Below are 21,752 nucleotides of genomic sequence, written 5' to 3'. Positions count from 1 at the left end.
TAAAGAAAACCTTATTTGACATAGCCACATCAAATGCTGAAAAACCACGTGTGAAAACTGAAGCAAAATCCTTAGCAGAGATGTTTGAAAAGTACAATATTGCTGTTCTTACTCTTTTGTGGAGTAAAAAAGAGTACTTTTACTTCAAAGAATTACAGGTCTGTCGCATCTTACGCGCATTTAACATGCGCAAATTCAGCTTTACCAGTTGGCAAAAAACAAAAACAAAAAAAAGAGAAAAATAACAATTTAAATACTGCTCCTGTAGTGTGGGCGATTCCGCCCACTATTACACTCAATGTAATTTTGACTATACATGGTTTTCGCTTTACGTGCTGACCACGGAACGTAACCCCAGCATAAGATGAGACAGACCTGTAATGCCATCAGCAAGTCACTGCAAAAGGTTGATACAAATTTATTGAATGCTGCACAATTGTTAGCCTCAGTTAAAAGTTTGATCATGGAAGTTCGAAATGACTATAGCTCAGTGGAAGCAGAGGCACTAAAAACAGAAAATATAGGTTTCTCTGATATCTGATGAGAAGCATAAAAAAAGCAAGAAGTTATTTTTTGATTAAACTAGAGACAAATCAATTTAAAAGGGAAAGAGAAGATCATCGTTGAGACCATCAATGTTATTTGTGACACACTAATAGTATAATTGCAGAGTAGAGGTGAATCTCTAAAGAAAACTGTTTATTTATTGTTTGTTTTTTGACAGAAGTAGCGACAAAAATGCTAAAAGCCACTACAGTACGAAATTAAGTGAATTCTACCAAGAGGACGTAGACACAAATCTTTTTGAAGATGAAATGAACATTTCATTCATTTTATCGAAAATGATGAGGTCTGTCTTTTGAGATCACCAGTTGATTTGTATAAATTTGTATGTGACGGTTTGCAGACAACCTTTCCAAATGCAGAAACCATTCTGAAAACATTTTTAACAATACCTGTCACAAGTGCTTCTGATGAACATTCTTTTTCTGTATTGAAACAAGTAAAAAATTATTTGCAAAATATGATGAGTCAGGAACATTTCACAAGGTCAGCAATATTGACAATTGAAAGTGCCTCTCTACAAAATATTACTTACAATGACTTAACTGAGGATTTTGTAAAGAAAAAGTGTAGAAAAAAAAACTATCTGAATAAATATGTGTTTTTCAAATTGAATAAGTTTCTTCAGAGGAAGTTAACTTTTATTTTTCGATGCATGCATCATTTATACTTTTTATTTTTACATATTAGCATAATGCAAATACAAGCTTTCATCTAGACCAGAAGTTCTCAAACTGTGGTCTGAGAACTCCACTCAGGTGGACCGAGGAAAGATTATTAAGTTTTTTTTCATAAAGCGCTCTTATCCAAAGCACTTTACAATAGTTAGCTAACGGTGCAAACAACATTTGGAAAGATCATTAAGTGGTCAGGCAAGTCCCTCAGCAATTTTCAAGTGGCCTGTGAAAAAAAAGTTAGACTACAAAAACAATCAATGTACCTCACTTTATTTTCATTTATTTCCTATTACTTACAATATAGGAGGAGGATGAAGACAAAAAGAATGAAAAACGGGGGGTGGGAGGAGGGAGATAAGAGAGAATGCTCTTTTTCTTGGCTAGGTCCCGAGGTGGGGAGGGGGGCAAAAAATGAAGCTGCGCACAGGGCCCCTCTAACTCTAAATTCACCACTGCCATTATCCATAGGCTGCCAGAAGCATTCCCAGGTGAAGACAAGCTTTTTCCATTGTCCATTGTCTTTGCTGATGGGCCATTAGCACTGTCTAGCTTCTTTATTGTTGTACCTAAAAGGTTAGTTGTGGGTGTTTCCAACTTCACATTCAGTAACACATACACAGCAAAACTTTATAACTGCACATACAATGAGATATTAATGTTCACCAGATCAAGACTTTTAAAATGATACCTCAGAAGGCATACTTTGTACAAAACATAATTATATGACTGGTGAATATGGGGGTGCTCAGCTGTCACAAAAGCAGCTCTGCCACAGAACCTTCAGCAGAGGATTGGTGAGTACCTCCAGGAAAGTTTTCTAGAGCTCGCTCTGGAGGATTCCCAAGAAATCTTAGTGTGCATTAACACATTGTTCTGCTGCACTGCTTAGCTGCTACAGGGCAGTGGTGTAGCCAGGATGGGACACTTGGGTGGGCCTCGACTTTGGGTGGGCAGGCAATGATGGGGGGGAGGAGGGATCAGGACCCGCCTCTCCCCTTCCCCATTTAGCTGGCCTTGGTGGAGGCGATGGAGGCTCTGGCCAGGGGCCCTCTGGGGCCCCAGGCGCACATCCAGCTCCGGGAGGAGACTTTGCTCTCCAGCAGCAATGGCTCCCATCCACGTCCCACATCACACTGGGCATGGCCCTGCAAGTGGCAGACCTACATTTTTTTGAGGATTCCTCTGCCTCAACTGGGTGGCCTGAATCTTGCCCTCCTCCTAGTGGTGGATTAGCCACTGGGCCAAAGGGGCATGCCCACAGGCCCCAAACAATTGGGAAGCCCCAGAAAAATGGGTGCCCCCACCAGGGAGCAAAAAGTGGGGTGCGGGGGCTTTCGCTGAGCCTGTTCCCCAGCTGGATCACTGGGCAGGTGGCATGGGGCAAGCCCAAGACCCCACTCCCAGCTACAGTGCCAGACAGAGTGGGGCAAGCTCCCATGTCCCAACCCCACTCCCCGGCTGGAGCACCAGGCAAGTGGATGGAGCTGGGCAAATGCCCAAACCTGCTCCCCAGCTGGTGCTCCAGGGGGGCAGACGGAGCTGAGCAAGCGCCTGACCACACTCCCTGGCTTGAGCGCTAGGCAGAGTGGGGCAAGCACCCTGCTGCTTGCAGGAGCACCAGGCAGGTGCAGCAGGGCAAGCCCCCGCGCTCCGACCCAGCTCTGTGGCTGGAGTGCCCGGTAGGCAGGCAGAGTGGGGCAAGCTGGGGCTGGAGCAGAGCTGGGAATGGGGGATGGACCAGGATGCTAAGTGGGTTGGCCATGGCCCTCCCAGACCCACCCATGTCTATGCCCCTGCTACAGGGGAACATGAAGCACACACAAACACAGCTAGTTTTGCACATTTATATTCCTTCACCCACTTCTAGAATATAACAAAGCAATGGACAGCTCTACCTCATATAACAAAGCAGCATCAACTCCAAAAAAAAAATCACTTCCTAAAGCTCCCCTCTCCTGCATCCTGTGCGCCAGAGATGGAGTGCTGGGACTGGCTCAAACCCTTAGTGATCGAGGTTGTGCCTCACCACGATACTGGACGACCCTGTCGCCTGTCCCGTGTCATCCTCCAACTTGATCTCCTCATCCACAACTTCATCTAGACAGTATTTGGTCCTTCCAAGAGGGCAGGGGACTGGACTCTATGACCTCTCGAGGTCCCTTCCAGTCCTAGAATCTATGAATCCTTAAGGCTGATTACACTGTCTGCTGCCTCCAGCCCTGCCGAAGTATCCACAGGGTTCCTGGTGGTGGAAGTGGGGTCACTGCCAAGGATGGTATCCAGCTCCTTATAGAAGTGGCAGGCCTTTGGCACAGCACCAAATGATGGTTCAATTCCCTGCCTTCTGGTATGCCTGCCTCAGCTCCTTTATCTTCACACGGCCCTGATGTGTGCAGAGGTGAAAGTAAGCCGGTACAGTCTGGTATGGCGTATCGGCAAGAGCCGGTACACTGTGCTGGACTGCACAGGCTTCTGCAGTGGGGATTTAAAGAGTTCTGGGCTCCCCACCGCAGCGGGCAGCCAAGAGCCCTTTGAATCCCACCCACGGCTCCAGCAGCTGGGCTGGGGCTGGGATTTAAAGGGCTCAGAGCTCCTCGCCCCTGCATCCCGGGGGCTCCCAGCCACCTCTGCAGCTGGGAGCCCTGGGTTGATTTAAAGGCCCTGGGGCTCCCAGCCACAGCCGGTGCCCCAGGGCCTTTAAATCTTGAGAGGCCACGCCTCTTCCGGATAAGGCCACGCCCCCCTCAGGACTCCGGCAGTACCGGTAAGTCCTGCAATTACTTTCACCCCTGGATGTGTGTCTCTTTTATCGCCCTTCTCCAACATGCCACAAGAAATCTGACCATAGGTATTGAAGTTCCTATGGCTGGAGCAGAGCTGGGACTGCATAGCCTCCTCTCCCCACAGACCCAGCAGATCCAACAGCTCACGAATGGTCCAAGCAGGAGAGCATTTGCTGCATGGACCTGCCATGGTCAGCTGGGAAGATACGATGTGAGCTGTCCATACTGAGCAAACAGGAAGTGTACCTGGGTGCAGGACAGCGGAATTCAAACTGCTGACCAGAGCAGTCAGGATGGGCACTGTGGGACACCTCCTGGAGGCCATTTACAGTGACATAACCAAGTGCAGTGTCTACACTGACACTTTGTCGGTACAACTTTGCCACAAAAAAGCTCTACATCTCTCAGCGCTTATTTTGTCGGCAAAGCAGGGAGAGTTTTGTTGGCAGAAGGAGCATTGTGGTGTGTGCACTTCCGTTGTTTTGTCGATGAAAGCCGACTTTGGTCGACAAAACTGTGTAGTGTAGACAAGGCCTGAGACTGGTGTGCACTATTAAATCTCTTCTGGCTCTTGTAGGGGCTCAGGTGCAGTGACTGATTTGTATTTTTAACAGACCGCAAAAGTCCATCAGCCCCACCAACCCCTGGGTGGGGCAGCACCTCTCTGTCCACCCCCTCTTCCTATACAGAATTTCTCTCTGTTGAGATCTTCACAGGATCTTCCTACACGTTCCAGAGCAAATGTCAACTCCTTTAGTGCTACTTTCTGCTGCAGCCTCCTAGCAGCAACAGAATATGTCAGAGATGCTCCAATGCACCTGGGACATAAGGCAGCCTTGGGATGCAGGTTCCCTCCGTACAGCACCTGGTGCACGAGGCTGGAACCCAGCCCATTCTGCTGTGAATTTCCATTAGCAGACACAGGGCCCTTCTCCATGGTGTTTCAGCAGCACCCAAGACCACCAGGACAGCACAACCTGCTCACTCCGAGGACAGCTTGACCCATGCCCCCTTGGCACTCAGATCCTGGACACTGTGCTGGGAAGGCTGCGCCTGGGAGCAGCAGCAGGCAGGACAGATGGATCAGAGCAGCATGGGCTACAGGAACAGGAAGTAGTGAGAAGGCTGAGCAGCAGGGATGACCTTGCTGGCAGTAGGACCAGTGCTTCCAAGGGGAAAGCAAATGAGAGCCAGGAGCCTGGCTGGAGGCTCCTTGGATTTCTGAATATTGCACACTCTGTACAGTCTTCACAAAGGGCCTCACAGCCTGTGAGATGGGGCAGAATCGTTGCCCCTGTGCAGTGCCCCAGGGCAGCAGGGAAATCCTCGGCCCCTTTGCTTTGGAAAAGAAGCTTGTTTGTAGATTTTGTACCAAGGAAAATAACTGACAGCAGAGCTCCCTCTCTGTCCCTGGCTTGTACTGCAGGTTACCAGCTGGCAAGGTGGGCCCAGTGCCGTCACCTTTCTCTGCTAGGGCCCTGGGTATTTCTCTTAGGATACAATTGAAATGAGTTGAAGGATCTCCATCCAGTCCCCCGTGGCTATATGTCCTCATCAGGAAACTGCCACGCACATCAGCACACTTAGCGTGTGTCTACAATGCAATGTATACCCAGGGTGCGAACTCGGGTTCAAGCCTAACCCCACTTATGTATACACACAAATCGCACTAACCCAGGGCTCAGATGCAGGGTCCCAGGACCCCACAGTGGTGGAGGTCTGAGCCTGAGTCAAGCCAGGACCCAGGGTTCAAGCCCTGTTGCTTTGCAGTGTAGACACAGCTCCACTGGACCCATGCTCTGGGAGTCCACTAAAAGCAGAATGCCTGCCAACAGTGGGGGAGCAAAGTGAGGGCAACCAGCTTCAGCAGTGTTACTGAGCATGCTCAGTCGATGTGAGCTTGCTCAGTACAAGCTGAGCAGAAAATCGGGGGGGCATGTGACCCTGCATTCTCCCTCCCAGGTGTCCCCTCCAGCTAAAAGTATCCCATAATCCCATGGGCTGACTTTCTTTGTCCTCTGACCAGTCAGGTTTGGTGGACAGTCAAGTTTTGCCACACTGAACCACGAACAAAGGGCTGGAGTCAGGGCCGGCCCTAGGTTTTTTGCCGCCCCAAGCAAAAAAAATTTTGGCTGCCCCTTGTCCCAGCCCTGGACTCCTCTCCGCACCCCCCTGCTGCCCCAGCCCTGGGCTCTCTCCCCCTATCCACACCCTCTGCCACCCCAGCTCTGGACTCTCTCCCTCCCCCACCTGCACCCTCCTTCCGCCGCAGCCCTGGGTCACTGGTGACTTGCTCCCAGTTCGGGTCATTCAGCAGGAATTTTGGATGTGCACAAAACACAGACAGGATTGGTTCCCATATGGTTACAGAGCTGCAGTAAAGTGGAACAATTTTCAGCTTGTGTGATTGGAGGATATCTGGATGCAGATTATAAGACTGTCCTACATAAATGAGGAAAAATTGAGGTGCCTTTATTATTCTTTTGTTCCACTCTTTGTTTCTATGGGGAATTTGCCAATGCAATATCACTGTCTGCCTTTTAAACAAACAAACAAACAAAAGGAACTGGCTATTGAAAATAGCAATTCCAGTCCTAATAACCACTGGGAAGCATTTCTTGCTCAATTTTATCCTACATTTTCTACAGCAGGTTACAATGGATCAGTATATTTGATTTGGGAGAAATGAAGTACCAGCTGCCGAAACTGAGCTTGAGCACTCCTGAATTTTGAGGTGTTCAAATCTGGAAGGCAGGTGCTGGGGGGGCTGTGGCTCCGCGGGGAAGCACGGCAGCATGAATGCAGCAGCGTGTCTGGCGCTGCGCAGAGCCAGACATGCTGGTCTGAGTGGCACGGCAGGGGCGTTGGAGAAGGGGTAGGGGATCCTGGGGAAGCAGTCAAGGGACAGGAGCAGGGTGGGGTTGGATGGGGCGGAGGTTCGGGGGGGCAGTCAGGGGCAGGGAGAAGGGGGGATTAGATGGGTCAGGGATTCGGAGGGGGGGGCTGTCAGGGGACAGGCAGCGGTTGGATAGGCATGGGAGTCCCAGGGGTTTGTCAGGGGACAGGTAGGGGCTGGGGTTCTAGGGGGGAAGTTGGGGGGTCTCAGGAGGGGGCAGCTGGGGACAAGGAGAAAGGAGGCTTAGGTAGGGGGTGAGGTCCTGGGGGCAGTTAGGGGCAGGGAGAAGGGGGGGTTAGGTAGGGGGTGAGCTCCTGGGGGCAATTAGGGGCAGGGAGAAGGGGGGGTTAGGTAGGGGGTGAGGTCCTGGGGGCAATTAGGGGCAGGGAGAAGGGGGGTTAGGTAGGGGGTGAGCTCCTGGGGGCAGTTAGGGGCAGGGAGAAGGGGGAGTTAGGTAGGGGGTGAGGTCCTGGGGGCAGTTAGGGGCAGGGGTCCCAGGAGGGGGTGATCAGGGAGCGGGGGGGGTTGATGGGTTGGGGTTTCTGTGAGGGGCAGCTGGAGGGAGTGGATGGTGGGGTTACCCTCCCTCGCCGTGGAGTGTCCTATTTTTTGAATGTTAAAATATGGTACCTGCCCTTCACATTGCAGCTCTCCACCCACAGCAGGCTGCAGCATGAGCTCTCCACTACCTCACTTCCTCCCCTTTCCTTTCCAGTTGGTAGTGTCCAAGGGAATGCTGGGAAATGTAGTTCTTTCCCTGCTCCAGGGCTGGCTCTATAGGCAGGGAGCGAACCAAGGAACTACAGCTCCCAGGGCCCTCTGTTGGTTCTCAGCTCTCACGCTGGATCCCTGCCGCCCCTGCAAATGGACTGCCCCAAGCACGTGCTTGCTTTGCTGGTGCCTAGAGCCGCCCCTGGCTAGAGTGGCCATATTTTGGAAGGGAGCTAGGAAGTCTTGGGTGTGGGTGGTTGGGCCTGCGCCTACATAATACAGTGTAGATGCTGGAATCCCAGGGTGGGACCTAGGGTTCAACAATTCCTAACCTGGGGTTACGAATGAGTGTAGATGCTCAAGTCCTAGGTTAACAAACCCAGGGTCTGATAACTCGAGTTCTGCTAACCGTGGGCTTACATTGCAGTGCAGCCAGATCCACAGTTATCTCTAGAGTGATCTAGGACAAGGCTTCAGCAGAGCTGTGCATGGAGAGCCCAGGACTGGAATAGCAGGGGGTGGTGCAGGTGAGGACTGAAATGCATTGAGAGAGCTGGATTGGGGCTCAGAACAAGATTACCAGGGTGCACTGATACAGCCACATGGGATTGGAATAGCAGGGGCTTCAACAGATTAGGAGTGAGATGCATCGGTGGAGTGGTGTAGTGGAAGTATACACTATGCCTGGCTCTAGCTGAGCAATTAGTCTAACACACATGGAATGGTCGAGTTATCCCAGCAACAGAACTCTCCGTACGTTCCAACGGATTAATATTGGGCAGTATGAATCTGCTGCACTGTTCATGTCCTGAGACCACTCCATTCTGCAGGATTCTTTACAACAGTACAGCTTTTTCCTTACCAAGAGAACCAGCAGTTCTGAAAGCAAACACTGCCCTGGGTCTCTTCCTGCTGGAGAGCTGCTCAGGGCATTTCTCTTTCTCTTAGCAAAGTTGAACATCATTGCATTCTCTCGGAGGGCTCTCAGTCTCACACAACAGAGCCCACCATACAGACTTAGCTACTTCAAAGCAACAACCTCATTTGAAAGAGGGTGTTAATTTAACCAAATAAAGTCCTGCTGAAGCTTGTTACTACCTTGCCTGCCTGATACAACACCATGATTGGACTATTGGGGGATTTAGTAACACCCCAGGGACCACGTGTTCCTGAGCAAGGCAAGCCTCCAAGCTATTCCAAGGGGACCCAGCTAGGCGTTCTGGTGGCTACCAGCTCCTGTTTGCCTTCAGCGATGTATGTTACTTGGGAGCTGGCCAACAGGATTTCTCATGAGCACCTCATACCCCAGTCTAACCCCTCTCGGAGAATCACAAGGCTGAGGCAGCCCATCTGATGGCATTACATACTCCACTGGCATCTAATGGAGCCAGGGATTGTTTGCCATTAAGAAGGTGATTGAAGCTGGTTATTTATTTCCAGCTCCCAGTTCTTTAATCGGGGCCTTGTTCAGAAACAAAGGCTGGAGGCTTACCCCAAAGCCAAGCTGTGATATTGTTACAGGACCACTGTTAATTTACACTGAAATTATATGCAGATCATAATGGAGATTTTCAAAGACCCATCTGGGATTTGCACACTTAATTCCAATTAATTGTGATGCATATGGGGCATCCAAGTTCCTCTGGGGAGCTTTAAAAGTCTGCAGCCCAAACTTTTATGAAATTAACATTTCCATTTTAGTATTACTTTCGTATTATTCCAGTGAAAAACATTGTTTTTAAGCAGCCATTCCTCTGCTCTGTGTGCTATAAATGCAGAGAGGTAGTTAAAAGGTATTATTGGTATCATATCAGGCGGTAAAGACATGTTGGTTTACAACAGATGATTTTTTTAAATTGACATGATCCTCTTAAGCATGCACCATGCAAAGAGGAATGGAAGGAGATAGTTCACCACACTTTGTTAATAGTCACCTCCCCCAGCTCACTCAAGACATTTTATAGATTAGTCTCAGAGCTGTATCCTTGCCAACATGGAGCGTGATCCAAAGGCCATGGAAGCCAGACTCTCATTGATTTCAGCGGGCTTTGGATCAGGCCCAAGAACACAGTATAAATATCCTACGCCACTATAGGGTAATCAGTGTTTTAAAATGAATCATTTGAATTCTAGAATAAAAGAGGCCAACTTCAGCCTCTTAATAAGAGAAGTTGGATCCCTGGAATATGTTATAATTTCAGCTTTGGATACTGAGGTGCACAAAACTGACAGTGTTGCTAGCATGAACTGAGCTCTGCAAAGGAAGCACTGCTGTGAGATCGGCCTGCTAGGCTGCAACATGGGCAAGAAATCTTTTTTGCACGTGTCTCTCTCAATCTGTCAGGAGCTTAGGGGAGCCAAGACGGCAAAGCCTGGTGCTGGGAGGTCACATTCTGAAAACCTTGGAATAAATACAATATTAATAATTAATAACATTTCTGACCCCCATTCCAACCACTCAGGGAGCAGCGCAAACAATGGTGGAGCAACTGTCAGGTTGCCTTAAGACCAACACTTCAACAACAACGTTCTACCCAATCAAAGAGCACGAGAATTATTTCTGTGATTTTTTTTCCCCCTCTTCCAGTCCATTAAAGACAGCCTTGTTTAGAGGTAAACATTCCCCAGCATTGTCTGCAACCCAAACGTCATGGAGTGACCCCGGAAGTGAAACTGGCTACCAACAAAAGTGAAACTGGCTAGTTAGGTTTCACTGAAACTCAATGGCCTGTAATAATCAAACACACAGGAATAGTTATGGACAGGAAAGGGTTGATTTTTTCACTGTTAATAATTGAAGGCATTATTAATAAAACACAAAGATATTTTTGTAACATATTGTTAACCTAATGGTGTCTTTTTAAAATAAAACTATGGAAAAGAATCCTCTGCACTTAAGAATCCTACAGCACCATTCGCCAGTGGACTGAAATGTTCTTTACAAGCACTGGTGAACCGAACGTCACCACCAAGCGGTGAGGATCACTAGCTCTGCTTCACAAAGGGGGGAACTATAAGGCACAAAGGTCCTCCAGATCCTCACAGTTATTTGGGCTCTTCTCTTCCAGTGAAATCAATGGGAGCAAGGTGTCTAAGTGCCTTTGAGGATCTGAGCCAGAGAGGGGAAGGCCAACATCTCCCAAGCTGGGGCCATCTAAATAAAAGCAGCCTGCTCACTGAAGGTGCTCTGCCAGTGCTCTGCAGCTCTGAAGTCAGGTCCTGTTTTGCAGGGAACTTCCAGGTGCATTTAGGTGCCTGACTGGAGATAGCCAGTGGTGTGATGGGTTGTCACTCTTGGGGTGCAGAATGGGAACTCAGGGAACTGCTGTGCCTCTCTAAGGGCATGGCTACACTTGCCGACATAGAGTGTTGTGAGTTAAACCTGCCTTCAGAGAGTGCAGTAGGGAAAGCGCTGCTGTCTGTCCACAATGACAGCTGCTTACGCACTGGCGTGGCCACATCTGCAGCAACTGCAATGGCGTTGGGAGTGGTGCACGATGGGAAGCTATCCCAGTATGCAAGGGACTGCAACGTGCTTTTCAAATGGGTGTGTGTGTGTGTGTGTGTGTGTGTGAAGTGTGACAGGGAGTGTGTTGTGTGTATGTGGGGGGGAGAGAGACCGGGTTTTTGGGGGGCTGAGAGCATGTCAGCATGCTGTCTTGTGAGTTCAGACAGCAGCAGATCCACCCCCCTCTCTCTCTCACATACAGCATTCCACACTTATCTGTCTTGGAGCAGATAAGCAGCCAGCTGTCAGAAACAGAGCACAGAGCTTTCAAACAGCATATCCGCATTCCTACAACGAGTTCAAAACAATGGAAGAGTGGCCACTTGACTTAAGGGGATTATGGGACGTTTCCAGAGGCTGATCAGAGCGCAGTAATGCAACACCTCGTCCACACTGGCACCGCAGCGCTCCAGCGAGGGTGCAGAAAATGTTATTCCACTCGCCTAGGTGGAGTACCAGCAGCACAGTAGCTGCGGAGTCAGAGGCCTTGGCTAGACTTGGAGATCTGCAGCGCTGGGAGTTACAGCTGTCTTCGTACAACTCTGTAGGGAAAGCACTGGAGTGTGGCCACACTGACAGCTACCAGCGCTGCAGTGTGGCCATATTTGCAGCATTTGCAGTGCTGTTGGGAGTGGTGCATTATGGGCAGCTATCCCACAAAGCACCTCGCCCCATTTTGGTGCCGTGGGTTGTGGGAAGGGGACAGAAGGGTGCGGGTCATTCTGCTTCCTGTCCCAACGCCCCGTGATGCATCGCTTTACATCCCAGCAGTCCCTGTTTTTCCATCCACGTTTGGCGCCATCTTGACTCTCTCAATGGTTTCTGTGCAGCGCGATTTCTGTGGGAAATGGAGCCCGAACTGCTGAGGAGTATGCTGATGAGTCTCGCCAGCACATCACGTTTGGCAGATGAGCTATTCATTAAGCTCCAAAGTGATGAGGAGTCCGACGATGATTGCGAGTCGCCTGACGCGTATGACACGACATTGCTTGTGGCTTTCACGGAAATGCTCAGCACCGTGGAACGCCACTTTTGGGCTTGGGAAACAAGCACTGAGTGGTGAGATCACATCGTCCTGCAAGTCTGGGATGACGAGCAGTGGCTGCAGAACTTTCGGATGAGAAAAGCCACTTTCATGGGACTGTGTGTGCTGAGCTTGCCCCCACCCTGAGGCGCAAGGACATGAGATTGAGAGCTGCCCTGCCGGTGGAGAAGTGGGTGGCTATTGCAATCTGGAAGCTGGCAACTCCAGACAGCTACTGATCAGTCGGGAACCAGTTTGGAGTGGGAAAGTCGACCGTTGGAGTCGTTTTGATGCAAGTTTGCAGGGCCATTAATCACATCCTGCTAAGAAGAACCATAACTCTGGGGAACGTGCAGGACATTGTGGATGGCTTTGCAGAAATGGGTTTCCCTAACTGTGGAGGGGCGATAGATGGGACGCATATTCCTATTCTGGCACCACCCCACCTAGCATCCGAGTACGTTAATTGGAAGGGGTGTTTCGCTATGGTTCTCCAGGTGCTTGTGGATCACCGTGGGCGTTTCATTGACATTAACACAGGCTGGCCTGGAAAGGTGCACACACATCTTTCGGAACAGTGGCCTGTTCAGGAAGCTGCAGGCAGGGACTTTTTTCCCAGACCGGAAAATCACAGTAGGGGATGTTGAAATGCCCATTGTGATCCTTGGAGACCCCACTTACCCGTTAATGCCTTGGCTCATGAAACCATATACAGGGAAGCTTGACAGGAGCAAGGACCGGTTCAACTACAGGCTGAGCCGGTGCCAAATGACTGTGGAGTGTGCTTTTGGCCGTTTAAAAGGGCGCTGGCGATCTCTGTATGGGAAGCTAGACTTGGGGGAAAGCAGCATCCCTGCGGTTATATGCGCGTGCTGTACCCTCCATACTATTTGTGAAGGGAAGGGTGAAACATTCAGTCAGGCATGGACCTCTGAGGTTCTACGCCTGGAGGCTGAATTTGCACAGCCAGAGAGCAGGGCTGCTAGAGAGGCCCAGCACAGGGCTTCAAGGATCAGGGATGCCTTGAGGGAGGAATTTGAGGCTGAAAACCAACAGTAATGTTTGGTGCCTTGCACGGGAGTGAAGTGCAGTGGTTACAGTGTTAGTAGGAATCTGTTTTTCCTAAGCTGATCTGCAGTGCCTGTTTCTTTCCTGGGCTAAGGTATCTTTGACTTTCTGCAATAATAAAGACTGTTTTCAAAGCCAAGAATTCATTTATTGAAAAAAAAAATAACTTTATTGACAGACACACAACATTTTGGGAACCTAAAAGGGCAGGGAGGTGGGATGGGGAACTGTACAGTCACAGGTTTGAATATGTCCTGTCTGGAGTGCTGTGCAATGACTGCTGCACTTCAGGATACCTATACTGCATGGTGATGGGGGTTGAGTGCAGAAGGTAAGGGTTGTAGTTCTCAGGGCTGGTTGGTGAACGTACAGGTGTTGGAGGCAGCTGGTGGAGGTAAGAATCTGATGCTGGGTAAGGGGGTTTGGAGCTGACATTGGGGCACAAGGGAAAGAGCTTTGGGACGGGGAGGGGCCAGCGCGGTAGTGCTCTGCCTGCATGGCTACGAGCGCTTGGATAGAGTCCGCTTGGCGTGCCAGGATGCTTATCAGCTGCTTTGTGCTTTTCTTCCTGGCCACTGCGTTTCTCTGGCGGATCCTGCTTTCCCTTTCCCTCCAGTCCTGCACTTTTTGATTCTCTCTGGCAGAGTGATCCATAACTGTTTGCAGCAGGTCGTCTTTGCTTTTTCGCAGCTTCTTCCGCAGGTTTTGGAGTCTTTGAGCTGCTGTTAACACGGGCAGCTGAGAATTCAAGGTCTCTTGTGGAAAGGAAAAAAAGGCAGCAGTTAACAGAGGCAGCATTGTTTATATCTCAGACAGTTATTCCCACACAGTGAAGGAGTTTACAGTCTTCACTTGAGCATAATTTTCCCATACAAAGAGAGCGCACATAACCCACAGGAGCCCGGAAATGGTGAGTAAGGGGGACTGATTGCTTCAGGGCTGTGCTGGGGTTTCTGTGCGTTGAGGAAAGCAAACAGCTGCAGGGGGCACCTACAGTGAACACTCTCCCAACATTTTCCACAGGAGTTAATCCTGGAAGATATCTCGCTGCTGCGGGTCACCTGGGAAGAGCGAGAGGGTCTTCTACAGCAATCAGAGGGGAAGCCGTGTTAGTCTGGATCTGTAAAAGCAGCAAAGAATCCTGTGGCACCTTATAGACTAACAGACGTTTTGGAGCATGAGCTTTTGTGGGTGAATACCCCACATGCATCTGACGAAGTGGGTATTCACCCACGAAAGCTCATGCTCCAAAACGTCTGTTAGTCTATAAGGTGCCACAGGATTCTTTGCTGCTTCTACAGCAATGCGGATTCCGCCCTGGCCCTATGCAGCTTGCCTGTGTGCAGCAATGGTCCCCCCACCCCTCCCAGCACAGTGGCACGGATGCGTTAGCCTGACTGGCACAAAGACCACAGTGGCTCTCCCTATAAACTTGTACAAGTGCATTGCCCACGCTCTGGCTGAAACTTTTGAAGAGATTACCGAGGCCGATTACCACGACATGATAGACCATATCAATGGGCTATTCCACATCTAGGCATGCATGCATGCAGCCCTAACCCTCCCTCCTCTCCCGAAACATTTCCATCCTGAAAATAAAAGCTGCTTACCGGGAACCTGATCCTCTGCTTGTCCTTCACCAAGTACCGGATGCAGCAACTGGCTACCTTCCTCCTGGCTTGAGAGGAGCTCCTGGCTGCATGCTTCCTGGGACTCCGGGGTGTCTCCCCCCACCCCAGTACCCTTCACTCTCGGTTTCCTCCTCCCCCTCCTCCTCCTCCGCCTGCCCCATCAGCTCTGAAGTGTCCATCGTGGTCCTCGGATTGGCAGTGGGGTCACCCCCAAGTATCGCGTCCAGCTCTTTGTAAAAACGGCAGGTCGTGGGAACAGCGCCGGAGTGGCGGTTTCCCTCGCAGGCTTTGCAATAGGCAATCCGCAGCTCCTTCACTTTAACACTGCACTGCAGCGCGTCCCGGTCATGGCCCCCTTCCAGCATGGCCCTTGATATCTGCCCATAGGTATCGTAATTCCTACGGCTGGAGAGCAGCTGGGACTGCACAGCTTCCTCCCCTCCAAACACTGATGAGGTCCAGCAACTCGCCATTGCTCCATGCTGGGGCTCGTTTGGCATGTGGAGGCATGGTCACCTGGAAAGATTCACTGATTGCACTCCACATCTGGCTGAGCAAACAGGAAGGGGATTTTTAAAATTCCCAGGGCATTTAAAGGGTGGGTCACCTGAGGCCAGGGCAGTAGAGTTCGAACTGATGAGCAGAGTGGCTGAACAGGCATTCTGGGATACTTCCGAATACCTCTGGAGGCCAATAACAGTGCTTTTGGTGGCCACACTGGCGGAGCAGCGCTGCAGTCGTTATTCCCCAGGCAGAGGTAGAGTACAGCCAGCGCTGTAGTCAGGGAGATACAGCACTGGATGTGCCTTGCAAGTGTGGATGGTGTGTGAGTTGCAGCGCTGTAAAGCCACTACCAGCGCTGCAACTCTCCAGTGTAGCCAAGCCCTGTGTTGGGGACACAGCCAGCCTCACTCAAGCCCTATTATCACTCTACATGACAGCAGGTGGTGCCACTCACCCAAAATGGGCTACCTGAGTGCCAACATTAGACACTAGCCAATTTCCCAGCTCCCCAGGCACACACCTCCTCCCACCCCCGCTGGAGAATAAACCCAAAATTATATCATCCAGCACAGCACAGTGGGCCAGAGAGGGTAAGGCCAACATCTCCCAAGCTGGGGCCATCTAAATAAAAGCAGCCTGCTCACTGAAGGTGAGCACTGCATAGTGATCTGTACAGTGTACACGTACTAATATGTTCACCCCTCCCTCAGTGTGGAGAGGAATACGCACACTTGTGGTAAACAAGCCGAGATTTTTCCCCAGACACTTCACTTAAAGGCTCACTGGTTAAGGTTAAAATATGAAACAAGTTTATTAGCTACAAAAAAGGTACATTTTAAATTATTATAAATGATAGCAAACAGATCAAGCAGATTACCTAATAAATAAACAAAACCACAAACTAAGCCTGAGACACTAGAAAAATAAGATATGAATCAGCAAATTTTCACCCTGGCTGATGATACAAGCAGGCTGCAGATTCTAAAGGCACAAACTGCATTTGCTTTGCAGCTTCAGATCCCCACGTTTCCATACTCAGGCTAGAAATCCATTTAGCCTGGGTCCAGCACTTTCCCCAGTTCAGTTTTCCTTCCTCGGGTGTTTCCAGGAGTTCTCTTGAGTGGGGAGGGGAGCACAACAGATGATGTCACTCCCTGCCTTATATAGTTAGCATATGGCAGGAACCCCTGGTTCAAAAACAGTTCCCAGCCCAGTCTGTGGAAAACTACAGATCCCCAAAATGGAGTCCTGAGTCATGCGGGCTGGTCACATGCCCCTGCAGAGTCATAGCAGCCATTACTTAGGCGCTGTCTGAAATGTCCACAGGAAGGCTCACTGGATGGAGGCTAAGCTTTCCCCAACGGCCCATTACCCTGAATGGGCCCGTCACAACTAGCTCTCTAGACTGGCAGCGTCTTGCCTAGTGGGTGTCACTCCAGTGTGACTACATGTGAAATACAGATATCTAGACAATATTCATAACTCCAGATACAAAAATGCTACATGCACACAAATAGGATACTCATAGTCAGCAAATCGTGACTTTTCCAATGACCCCTCACATGCCCCATCTTGTACAAAATGCATCAGACTTAGGCTATAATCGTATCACGATATCACTGGGGAGAATACGGGTGCAGTTTGAACACTGGGCCCATCCTGTTTTCCCAAGGTCACCAGGAGATCTGGTGCCCAGCCAGACCTAAATCCCAGATACTTCCCTTATGCAAACAAGGGCCCTGCTGCATCCAGAGAGAGCGGGGGTGAGGGGGGGACTGGGGCCATGTTCAAAGCATTCTAGGGGATTTAGACGCATCTATTCTATTGCAATGGACAGAAGGGCCCCAATCCCCAAAGTCTCAATCATACTGTAGCTCTGCCCCGCTTTCCGGCCTCCGGAAAAGGGGAGTGAGGGGATAGGTTGTAAAAGGCCCGCCCCGATGAAGCTGCTCCGACTACGGCACTGGGGAGCGGGAGGCCGGGCAGGCGAAAACCAGCCTCTGCAACACCCTGCGAAGAGCGGGCGGCTCGTCACAAAATCCTCCGGGGGAAAACTGCGGGGGCTGGTGCGTGAAGAGGCGGGGATCCCACGGGCCGGGGGGGTTCATGGCAGAGCGGGGGGTCATTCAGGGCCAGGCTCCACCTGCGACGCGCGTTGCCCAGCCCCGGACGGACGCGGGCGCCTCGCCAGGGGAGAAGCCGGGGACTCGGGCGCGGCCCCTTTAAGGCTGCTCCTGCCCGCTGGGGGCGATGAGGAGCTGGAAGCGGCTGAGGAGCCAGGCGCAGCCTGACAGGTAGGCGGGGAGCCGGGCACGATCCCTGCCAGGCCGGGGCTGGATGGAGCCGGCTGCAGTGTCGCCTCCCCGGCCTCGGGCTGGCGATGGAGCGGGCGCAGCGGCAGGAGGCGGAGGTACGGGGAGCCCCTGACCTGGCTCTGCGCCGGGCGCATCTGCATGCGGGGAGGAAGCTCCGGCCACCTGCGGGCACCAGGGGTCCGGGCTGGGGGCTGCGGGAACCGGGGGGCGGGGTGTCTGGGCTGGGGGCTGCAGGAACTGGGCTAGGGGCTGCGGAGGGTCCGGGCTGGGGGCTGCGGGAACCGGGAGGGGGTCCGGGCTGGGGGTTGCGGGGGGCGGGGTGTCCGGGCTGGGGGCTGCGGGAACCGGGAGGGGGTCCGGGCTGGGGCTGCGGGGGCCGGGGTATCCGGGCTGGGGGCTGCAGGAACCGGGGGGCGGGGTGTCCGGGCTGGGGGCTGCAGGAACTGGGCTAGGGGCTGCGGGAACCGGGGGGCGGCGTGTCCGGGCTGGGGGCTGCGGGAACCGGGGGACGGGGTGTCCGGGCTAGGGGCTGCGGAGGGTCCGGGCTGGGGGCTGCGGGGGGCGGGGTGTCCGGGCTGGGGGCTGCAGGAACTGGGCTAGGGGCTGCGGAGGGTCCGGGCTGGGGGCTGCGGGAACCGGGAGGGGGTCCGGGCTGGGGGCTGCGGGAACCGGGGGGCGGCGTGTCCGGGCTGGGGGCTGCGGGAACCGGGGGACGGGGGGTCCGGGCTAGGGGCTGCGGAGGGTCCGGGCTGGGGGCTGCGGGGGGCGGTCCGGGCTGGGGGCTGCAGGAACCGGGGGGCGGTCCGGGCTGGGGGCTGCGGGAACCAGGGGGCGATCCGGGCTGGGGGCTGCGGGAACCGGGGGGCGATCCGGGCTGGGGGCTGCAGGAACCGCGGGGGTCCGAGCTGGGAGCTGCGGGGACCGGGAGGACACTGCTCAGTGCGGAGTTGACCCTGCAGCCCGGAGACGGGCCCCCGGATGCGCTCTGGGGGGCCCTCTCCCGGCCTCCCTTCAGGCAGCCAGGCCATGTTTGTGCCATCGCCGGGAAGCCAGGCTCCCGCAGACGGGTTAAGCCTCGCAGGAGGACCGGGCCGTCATTCCGGCGGCTAGGGGGAGACGATGGCAAATATTAGGGGGATCCAAAAATGTGTGTGTGCGTGAGAGAGAGAGAGATGCGGCTCATGCCTGTCCCCCTGAGTGCCCAGCCCCCTGGACTTGGGGGGCAGGTGGGGGCCCCTTCCCAGAGGATGCTGCCAATAAATTAACGGGGCTTCTCCCCCGTCTGCTTGGCAGCTTCCTGCCAGGGCTGCCCTGCCCCCAGCCTGCCCTGCCCCATTCACTGGCCATTTCCAGGGATGATGATGATTTACTATGTGGCCTGCAGCATGTCAGCTTAAATCCCAAGCTAAGGCTGGGCCGAGCTGTGTGGCCCAGTCCTGCAGTGGGATCCGCGCAGCTGGACTCTTGACCCTCGCGGATGGCGCCAAAGGCGGGGGGCCTATACTGTGACATGGACTCTCCCTGTTGCACAAACAGCTCAGCTTTCCTGGCCCATGTGGGCCAGGGGTCTCTGGGCTGGCCCAGCTGTGCCGGTGGAGGCTGTTTTTGGCTCGGGGCAGCTGGTGCCAGGGTGTGTGGTTTTGTTTCTCTGAGGCACGATGCCCTGGCATGGCTCAGGAGGTGGTCAGTGGCTGGCACTGTGGTGGCAGGAACGAAGGGCCAGTGGCCTTTCATGCTATCCCAGATTCACTCCACCCCACATGACAAGCTGCAGCAGGCCTGGGCCCCGGAGCTGCAGGGGCGGGTGGTATCTGTGCTAAGGGAATGGACTTTCCCTCATTACAAGCTGCCTGTGCTGTTACTTCTCTGGGGTCCCCTGGCCTGGGGTCTTTGAGTCTTGCTGGGCTGAGGGACAGATGGACTGGAGCTCACAGGGTGCAGGGGCAAGTGACATCCACAGCTCTTTGAGCAGGGAGGGGTCTGCGTGCCCAGTGCCATACTAGGCTATGGGGTGATGGAGATGACTGGGGTGATAACCAGATACAGAAATGAATGGATTGAATTGCATGGAGAGGTCTAACGGGAGCTGTTCACAACCCCCCTGCTCCCTCTCACCACCTCCACCCACTCTGTGCAGATGAGCTTTCATCCCCTTGCTCTGCATCTTGGTGGAGCTCTGCCCCCCACCCCTGGAGGGAACTGTGCGCCCCCCTCCCTTGGAAGGAGCTGTTTGCCTCTCATCTCTTGGATCTACACAGCCACCCCTCCTGGGAGAAGTCAGTTCTCTAGAGACCCTTCCCCCAGGCTCTGGGCAGGACCTGCAGCCCCACAGCCCCATGCACTTCCAGGTTAACACAGACTTCGCTGCCCCATTAGTCAGACTCCAAGCTGCCAGGCTGAGGGGGCTCGGAGGTGAGTGTCCCACCCCCTCTGCTCCCCCTGCTGAAGGCCTGCCATGAGCTGCTGAGTCAGCACGGGGAGGGGCAGAACCATGGTGCAGGCCTATGGCCACTGTCCTCTGACTAGAAAGCGCCTCTGAGTCCCCATGTGCCTTGTGACAATGCTGACCCAAATGTGCTCTTTGGCTCTGGGCATCCCCTCCCCAGCCAGCTCCTGGAGCTGCCTCATGTTCCTGAAGCAGGAAAGTGCCAGAAATTCAATTAGGGGAGAACTCCTCTGAGCTCTGATCAGTTTCATTGTGTCTCCCCACCTAACTGTGTGCAGGGAGTGATGAGCTCCCCCAGGGCCAGGGCCAGGGCCAGCATTAAACGGGAGAGACCAGGTGGGCAGGGAAACCAAGTCATCTGGGCTATTATCTGCTGAACTGAACAAAATTCACCCGATGTGGCTGTGAGTGTGAGGGCGACTTCTGGAGTCTGTGCTGAGGTGTGCATGGAGGGAGGGAAGGGCTGGGCATGTGCTGGATGCCTGCCTATGTGTAGGGAGCGTGTGTGTATGACCGAGAGCAGGTGTGTGCATGTCTATAGATATGTGCGTGTGTGTCCCAGCATAGGACATGTGTATGAGAGAACTGGTGTGGGGGTGAGTGCATGCAGGTGACTGTGTAGGGGGTGGGGTGTGTAGGAAGTAGGGGTGAGTGTATTGGGGAATGTGAAGGGGATTAAGCATGTGGAGGTGGGGGGCTCAATGCATAGGTGTGGGGGTGAGTGCAGGGAGGGGAGCTGGGGGGGGTGAGTGCATGGGGGCTGGGCATGTAGTCCATTGGCAGAGCTGGGTGCTACGTCCCTCTGTCTCCATTGCACTAGGCTCATTTGGACTGTGGGGTTCTCTGCTCTCTGAGGACAGGTCCCCAGAAGTATTGAAGTCCATGCCAGGTTCACATAGAGAGAGGGCTCCCTGGGGTGGGATACAGGGTCAGTGCTAGGTCAGATGGGGAGGGGGCTCCCTGAGGCCAGGTAACAGGGCCGGTGCTGGGTCAAATGGGCATGAGGCCCCTGGGGGTGGGAGCCAGGGTCAGTGCTGGCTTAGAGGGGGAGGGGGCTCTCTGGGGGTGGGATCTGGGGTTGATGCTGGCTCAGACGGGGAGGGGGCTCTCTGGGAGTGGGAGCCGGGGTCGGTGCTGGCTCAGACAGGGAGGGGGCTCTCTGGGGATGGGAACCGGGGTCGGTGCTGGCGCAGACGGGGAGGGGGCTCTCTGGGGGTGGGAACCGGGGTTGCTGCTGGTGTCGGCTGGCAGGATCTGAGCACTGAGTGTTCCCATGGCACTAGCCACACACCAGACCCCTCCCCAGCCTTTACCAGACTCCCCTCCCATTAGGCTCCCACAAGCAGCTCTCACCTCCAGAGTGGTGCTGGGCCAGCTACCTCATGAGAGTGTCCTGATTGTGGCAGGGGCCTGGCACTAGGGTTTGGTGGGGGGGGGCTGAGTGCAGGAAGTGGTGGGCCAGCTCTGGGCAGCTGCAGAGACAAGGAAAGGCGACTAGCCTGGCTGTGAGGAAGGAGCCTGCTGTGAAGGGACCCTAGCACTGAGCTCTCGTTACCCAGGCCAGAAAGGCAGGCCCTGTTTGGGGCCAAGCCCTGCAGGGGTGCTGCCAGCCTGGGTCTTTGGTC

General features: G+C 53.3%; 1 protein-coding gene across 6 annotated transcripts in view; it reads left to right on the top strand.

Annotated features, from left to right (window-relative positions):
* The first annotated feature begins 17,069 nt into the window (after nucleotides 1-17,069).
* The window catches only part of AJM1 (apical junction component 1 homolog), a 42,293-nt gene continuing 37,610 nt past the window's right edge, over nucleotides 17,070-21,752 (top strand). For 3 of the 6 annotated variants that reach the window (XR_007769998.1, XM_050926481.1, XM_050926477.1), the window contains exon 1: nucleotides 17,684-17,776. The gene's annotated coding sequence lies outside the window, so the exon portion shown is untranslated. Of the gene's footprint in view, nucleotides 17,433-17,551; nucleotides 17,661-17,683; nucleotides 17,777-21,752 lie in introns of those variants that run through there. The other 3 variants (XM_050926479.1, XM_050926478.1, XM_050926480.1) reach the window with 3 other exon arrangements.

Source organism: Gopherus flavomarginatus, chromosome 17, assembly GCF_025201925.1.
Source record: "Gopherus flavomarginatus isolate rGopFla2 chromosome 17, rGopFla2.mat.asm, whole genome shotgun sequence".
NCBI lineage: Eukaryota > Metazoa > Chordata > Testudines > Testudinidae > Gopherus > Gopherus flavomarginatus.
The sequence above is the reverse complement of the archived record's forward strand: the minus strand, read 5'-3'. Positions and strand labels throughout refer to the sequence as shown.